Raw genomic sequence first — 8,246 nt, forward strand, 5'->3', positions numbered from 1 at the left:
GTGTTGTTTTTCTCATTTGCAATAAGCCATCAGGATGGTTCAACTTACGTGAAGTGTCTTGTATGGTGTGTAGCATATATATTCTATGTGTTCAAAGTGGCCTTTGAAAGTAAATAAATTCTAATAGCCATATATTGCCAAAGGTTTAGGTTGTGGGGGAAAGCATGCCTGAACTATGTAGAGGTGATGTTTTTTTTTTTTGTTTTTTTTTGTGTGTGTTTTTTTGTTTTCATTTTTCTGAAGCTGGAAACAGGGAGAGACAGTCAGACAGACTCTTGCATGCGCCCGACCGGGATCCACCCGGCACGCCCACCAGGGGGCGATGCTCTGCCCATCCTGGGCGTCGCCATGTTGCGACCAGAGCCACTCTAGCGCCTGGGGCAGAGGCCACAGAGCCATCCCCAGCGCCCGGGCCATCCTTGCTCCAATGGAGCCTTGGCTGCGGGAGGGGAAGAGAGAGACAGAGAGGGAAAGCGCGGCAGAGGGGTGGAGAAGCAAATGGGCGCTTCTCCTATGTGCCCTGGCCGGGAATCGAACCCGGGTCCTCCGCACGCTAGGCCGACGCTCTACCCCTGAGCCAACCGGCCAGGGCTAGAGGTGATGTTTTAAAGGACGTAACTTGTTAGCAGGATATGGGCATCTCCGAATCTGAATTTTAGCACGCAGCCTAATGTGTCCAATTGTTCAGAACAAATTAAATATCCTGCAGATGGCTGGTACTTCAAATTTGTGCCAGATATTTAGAAGAGGGTTTATGTCAACATAAGTCCAGCATAACATTTTTAAAACTACTCATGAACTATTTTCTTTTGTGGGATCTCTGAGAAATGAGCTTGGCCATTTTAAATGAAATAGGTTGGTCTGATCCACAATTTGGTAAATTAAAGCCATTGAGTTGACCTTCCACCCCCCCCCCAAAAGAAACTGGTATTTTTCTCTGAATAAACACAGCTGTGGGAGTCACAGTATTTTGTTGGGATTTTTTTTCTTTTTTGTGTTCTGCTTTTACTTTTTCCCAGTGAAGTCACCTTTCTCCTAGGATATGTCCCGCCACTTCCTGCAATGGCCTTCAATGTCTCTGCATTTCCACTGATGCTAATAGAATAGGAATAATGACTCTTCCCAGGTCGGTTTGGCAGAGCAATGCTCTGAACATTTGGGGCTCAAGAAATCTATTTTGGGGGGACTCTTTATAGTCAGCTCAGTCTTCTGAGGCTGAAGAAACTTTACACTTATTTAAATCATCCACAAAAGGAACCTACAGTTAAATTTTCCAACTGACATAAAATGTCCCTTCAGGTCACCTAGCTGTCTCTGATAGATTCCGGAGAAGACATCATTCTTAATGTGTGTGTCTGTGTGTGAGACGCTGCCGTGGGGAGTCTGTCCGTGAATGTGTTTCTGGATTGGAAGTTGATTTTCAGGCTGTTTTAGAATTCTGGCAAGTCTTTTTTATACTTGCACCAGGCTCATCGTCAGAGACTCGGTCACACCCGACCTGTGAATACGACCACATTGTTCCTAAGCAACTTCACGAATAAAAAAAAGCAGCGATATTTGCGTGGGGTTGTGGGGGCGAAATTTGATAAGGAAACAGATGGCACTTTGTAGCTTCCAGGAATTTTCAGTAAACAAGCTGATATTGAAAGAGCGGGAAAGAAATCCAATAATACTTTAGCAGTATGTCTTTTTTTTTTAAATTGAGTACACACTATGAGTGCTGAACAATATAAATGTCAAAGCATACGAACCTCTGGACTTAATAATTCTGGATTCACACTCTGTGAACATCCAGGCTCACGGTGCACATTAGTCTTCCTTTGTGTCCACACACCACCTTCCCCAAGTTGGGAACCTGAGCACCACATTAATTCCCCAACAGGTGGCAAAACTCCTACCACCCAGTGAGTCAAGAGTGAAGCATATTTTAAGCAAATGGTTGTCTCCCATCACAAGAGGTGTTTTTTAAAGGGACACCAGCTTTTTCAAATAGGAGTATGTTAAATGTAAGTATTTTGAGTTTTCAGAAGACATACCATAAATAAATAGTCTCATCATACAAATATTTAACACATATGAAACCATATGCCCTCAGGGCTGTCTCCTGGTATGAAAAGATAGATGATTCAGATATACACATTATTATAGTTTACATGTTCATCTGTACATTTTACACACATGTGATTCTGTAGGATTGAATATAATTAACCTTTCTATATGTACTTATTGAGAAGTTTTAGAATTCTTTTTTTGAGAGAGACAGAGAGATAGAGAGGAGGGAGAGAGATGAGAAGCATCAACTCATAGCTGCGTCACTTTAGTCATTCACTGATTGCTTCTCACATGTGCCTTGACCAGGGGGCTCCAGCTGAGCCAGTTACCACCTGCTCAAGTCAGCGAGCTTGGGCTTCAAGCCAGTGACCTTTGGGCTCCACCCAGCAACCATGGGGTCATGTGTATGATCCCACACTCAAGCCAGAGACTTCACTCTCAAGCTGGTGAGCCCACGCGCAAGTCAATGACATCGGGGTTTTGAACCTGGGTCCCCATGTCCCCAATCTCCATTCACTGAGCCACCACCTGGTTAAGCAAGTTTTAGAAGTTTTTAAAGATGAAATTGACCCCAGATGATTTTTGCCTGTGCGCTGAGTTTAGATCCTAAGCACTCTTGTGTAAGGGTTTTGTTTTTTTTGTTTTTTTACTTTCAATCCCCCCTTGTCATCTAGAGACATTGCCCCTCACATGGTTCTCATTCATCCACACCCTGTTCTCCCGTGTGTCTCCTTCCCTGGCTCAGTCTGTCTTTCTCTTGCTTGGGTTTCTGCTTCTTCAATCTCTTTCTCCGTGATTACTGACAACTTCAGCTATTTTAACTTTCTCCTCAGCTTATCTTCAACATGTAACTATTACTTGTATTATTTACTTCTGGTGTTTTGTTTTTTATTCGACACATATTTCTGGAGTGCCTTTTATAAGACAAGTATTGGAGCTAGGACAATGAATAAAACAGAGATGGTCTCTGTGCTACTGAATAACCTTTCCTAGGAAGTACGCAGATAAATGAGTGTAATAACTTGTGGCAAAATCTATAAAGAAAAGAATGAGGCTGCTCAAGCAGAAAATAACAGGGAGCCCTAGTTAGGGTGAATAAGAAAGTTCTTTCAAAAGAGCGGGTATTTAAACCAATACCTGAGCTCAGGGTGAGCAGGAAACATCCATAAAAAAAAAGTGAGACAAGCAAGAGGTCAGAGGGTCTGAGATTTCAGCACACTTTGGAGTTCCAGAATATTTCAGAATAGCGAGTTCAGTATGTTTGGAAAGGAGTTAATGAATAATGACTGTAGATTTTTATTTATTTATTTTATAGTAAAGAGTAAGAATATGAAAGAAACTAATATAGAATGAGTTGGATATTGCTTTGCTTCTGTAATTCCATTTAAACAAAAAAATCACTGCTAATTCAACAAATAGCAAAATATTTATATATTAGTTTTGAAAAGGCCACCGAGACCCTGACAAGGCATGGTCACTTGAAGTTGATATGTATTCACTCTGATTGTTTTGGGAAATGCTCTTCTGGCTGTCTCCATTATCAGCTGAATTTAGCCTGTGGTTACTGGGCCAGATGAACAGGCTATAGCTAGTCTTCTATTCCTCATCACACAGAAGAAACTTAGATCTGGGCATTTCTGCTACTTTGGTTCAGTCCTTTCTAATCATGTGCAGTAATATTTTTTATTAATCACTTTCCAAAATATGAAAGAAACCCAAGGAATTTTCCCATGTAATGAGGAACAAATTTGAGTACCTTCATCCCTATTATTCATGTGGGTAAGCAAGTGTGTCAGTCTTACGTCTTTGTGTTGCGAGACGTACAAACCCAATCCAAACTAAACTGTATCTTTTTTGTATGTTTGCCTTTTTACTTGTTTACATAGCCAAACTATGGAAAAGGGAAGGATAGAAAACGTTCTGTGTAGGGTGGACCAAAGTTCCTCTTATTATCTGCTTGCGTATAGACCTGATTCTTCCTGTTGCATCTGGGTTTGCCCCACATTGATTTCCTTAATCCCATTAAAATTTAGAGAGTACTTATTTATGTATGAGATGCTGTGTTAAGCTTTGGTCATAGAGTAGTATTCAAGTCGTGTCAGCTCTGTATATGAGTAATAGGGGTCCATACCCTGCATACCCTTTTATAGAGGGTAAAGACAGAATTTAAATGAAAAGTAATTGCATACATAATCAATTTCAAATAGTAATGCATTCTAAAAATGAATTAATGCAGGTTAAAGTAATGGTCTATAACTAGGGGAAGAGAGTGGTTTACTTTAAATTGTGTGGTCAGAAATCCTTCTCTGAATGGTGATATTTGAGCCTAGACCTGGGGGATTAAATAGAAGCAGTCATTCAGAGTTCTGGAATAGGAAGATTTCAGAAAAAAGGCTCATCAAATATAAAGACCCTGAAATGAAGCTCATCTGAGTGTATGTAAAGGATGGAGATGAGGGCACTGACCGTTTGGCTCAGTGGATGGACTGTCCAGGCGTATGGATGTCCCAGGTTCAATCCCTGGTCAGGGCACACCTGACAAGTGACCATCTGCTTTTGACCCCCTTCTTTCCCTCTTTCTCTTTTCTCCCTCTCTTCCTCTCTCCCTTCTCTTCCTCTCTCCCTTCTCTTCCTTCTCTCCCATCTCTTCCTTCTCTCCCTTCTCTCCCTTCTCTCCCTCTTCCCCTCCCACAGTCTCTGGCTCAGTTGTTCTGAGCACATCAGCCTCAGGCACTAAAAATAGCTTGGTACATTCAAGCATCGGCCACAGACGAGAGGTTGCCAGGTGGATCCCAGTCAGAGTACATACAAGAGTCTGTCTCACTATCTCCCTTCCTCTCAAAAAAAAAAAAAAAAAAAGATGGCGACAGGCTGATACCAATGGAGCAAAGAAATCTATGGGGAAGGTAGGAAGAGGTTGAACTGACAATGACCTATTATCTAAGGCCTAATAATCCATGGTAGGGAGTACATATTTTATTTTTGCTTTAGCAGAAAGTCATTGGAAGGTTTTTAGCAGAAACTGAAAGAATCGGATTTAATCTTCAAAAATGTCTTTCTAGTGGAGAATAGACTATAAGAGATCAAGAGTAGAGACAGAGAATTCAGTTAGAAGGTAGACACTATAGTCCCCGTGAAAAGTGATAGTGGTTTGGAATAAGCCGAAAGCTGTTTCAAAGTGGTTTGGATGGAACTGGAAAGAAATGGCTCCATTCAGGGTATATTTTGAAAGCAGAGTTAAAAGCACTTGCTATTAGATTGGATGTGGAACCAGAGGGAAACCTGTGCAATTCAGTCTTTCCCTGCGCAGATAGATGGTTGTGCCATTTAGTCGTCTCAGAAAAATTGAGGAAGGGGAAGGTCTGAGGAATATGGCTGAGAGGAATCAAGAATCCATTTTTGGACATGTTAAGTTTAAGGTGTCCATCAACGTGAAAGAGAGAGAGGATGAGTGGTCTATAGCCATCAATGAAGAAGTCTGCACTGGCGCCAGAGACTTCACGGCATCAGTTTTATAAATAAAAATATCATAACAAGGAACATGGCTAAGAGCAATTCTTAACCTCCATCCCTTTAGCTCTGGAGTTCAGTGAGGAGAGAGAGCTTCTCATTCCAGTTTTCATTAGACAAATCCTAGGTGGGACTCTTATTGGTCCATCTTGGGTCACCTGCCCCTTTTCTACCCGGGGTAGTTAAGAAACGATGGCATAGCACAGACATACCAGCTGTGTCTCTACTGCAATGAAAAACTGAAATAACCTAGATCAGGTATACTTTGCCTTGCTTTTTATTACATAAGAGCACCTCTTGCCTAAATATTCTATTTCCTAGGTTTTAAAATAATGGAGGCTTCATTAAATAACAGTGTGCACTTGTAACACAGACTGAGTAATTTGAAAGATGATCTAAATGACGTTCTCAAACTTGAGCCCACATTAGAATCACAAGGGGACTTAGTCAAACTCAGATGTCAGGGCCTGTGGCAAGTTTCTGGTTCAGGAGGTGTGAGGTCATCCAAGAAGTTGCTTTTCTGACAGGTTCCCGGGTTGTGCTGAGCTTCAGGACTGGGGCTGGGGGTGGTACCACACTCTGAGAATGACTGGTCTGGCGAACAGAAACCAAGGAACATCAGTTATCATGTAACCCAGGCAAAGGTTCTATTTTTCATCCTGACATTTATTTTCTGTTTTTACTTCATGCTATGCATAGTTTCAATACTAAATTTTCAGATAATGGAAAAGTATACACTGTAGCCTGTCAGTAATATTTTTTTACATGCTTTGCAAGAGCTCAGGGGTTGAGTCAAGCACCAGTTTTTTTGTCTTACAGTGTCTGTGTGTGTGGTGTTGTTACTTTATGAGACTGTTGCAAAAAAAAAAAAAAACCAAACAAACCGAAAAGCAAAACCAGAACCAATAGCACATATATAAAAAATATATATGCTAATATATATAAAATGTACCCTATATAGACAGAGTATACTATATAGAATATAAATAAAATATATTTTCTTTACATCTATATACAGAATCTATAACATATATTTTATAGTCTATGTTGACATAGATATAACTATATATTCTGTATACATAACTTAATTATATTTTTATATTTTATATAATTATATATTCTATATTATGACTATATATACTATATATAGCTATATTTATGCTAATAACTCTCTATTATAAACTATTTTATATATAGTGTCTATTTTAGATTATATATTATAGATACAGGCAGTTCCTTGTGTTAAGAATGAGTTAGTTTCTGTAGGTTTGAAAATGTTTAAGTATTTACCTGCACAGAAAAGTAAAAATAAGTATAACGTTAAGACGAACATCTGTCTAAGTTACATTTAATAGGTAAATACACCTGTTCCAACTTACATGCAAATTCAACTTAAGAACAAACCTACAGAACCTATCCTGTTTGTAACCTGGGGACTGCCTATATATACCTCTATACTTAGTATACAAACATGTATACACATGCACAGAGAGAAAGAGAGAGGGAGGGAGAGAGAGAGAGAGAGAGAGAGAGAGAGATTTATAATGAGAAATTCGCTTACACAATGGTGGAGACTAAGTCCCACGATCTCCAGCCCTCTGTAGGTGGAAGGCAGGCGGTATAATTCTAGTTCAAGTCTGAAGGTCTGAGAACAGGGGAGTGGGTGGTGTAAACCCCAGTCTAAGGGCAAGAGAAGATCTATGCCCAGTTCAAGCCAGAGGACAGAAAGAAAAGAAGGACAAACTTCCTTCTCTGCCTTTTGTTCCATTCAGGTCCTCAGTGGACTGAATGATGTCCATCCATTTTGGGGAGGACCATCTACTTTACTAAATTCACTGATTCAAATGCTCATTTCATCGGAAACACCTTCATAGATGTAGATGGAAATAATGTTTAATCTATGCACCCTGAGGCAAATCAAGGTGACACCTAAATAACCATCGCCTAATTTTTTGCACTTGTTATTCTGCTCAGATTTTCAATTTATGCCACAGGACAATAAAGTCATGCAGCTGACCAATTCCGTAATGGGAATGGGAAAAAAATAGTGTTGGAATACAAGCGAGAATACAAGTGTTATCACAGAATACTCTCAGAGAGCTAATACCATTATCTTATATTTTTCATAAACCAATCATTCATGAGAGCCAGGCCCTGTGCTCGGTCCTGAGGATATTTAGCTGAATTACATATTTTGTCAGATTTTTTTTTACAGTTTTTTTTTCTTATAATCAGTTTTATTGGCATACTTAACAATAGAGCCAAAAATCATTTGGGGTTTAAAATCTCAAACAAAGTGAATGACAATAAAATATTTTACCCTTCAAAAAAATTTTTTTGGCTGAAGAAGGCTTTTCAGAGCCGAGTAATTTCCTCTGTTGCCTCTTCACTTCATACATAGCCACAGGCAAGGAGCTCCCCATAAATCATGTCTGCTCCCACAACAGGTTGTAACGTCCTCTGGCAAGGCATATGATTTTATTTCATTTGCACCAGGCAACAGTGTTTTCCAAAGCTCGAGCTAATTATATGAGATTTATCTCTGTGGAAACACAGGGATTCAGTAAGCAGGAAAAAGAGAGAAAATTTATTTAGCAGCCGTGTTTAACAAAGGATAATGAAAAACAAGGGTTCTACGAAACAAAATCTGTCCTGAAATAAATACCTAACCAGTGAAGGGAATC

This window comes from Saccopteryx bilineata, chromosome 4, assembly GCF_036850765.1.
Source record: "Saccopteryx bilineata isolate mSacBil1 chromosome 4, mSacBil1_pri_phased_curated, whole genome shotgun sequence".
NCBI lineage: Eukaryota > Metazoa > Chordata > Mammalia > Chiroptera > Emballonuridae > Saccopteryx > Saccopteryx bilineata.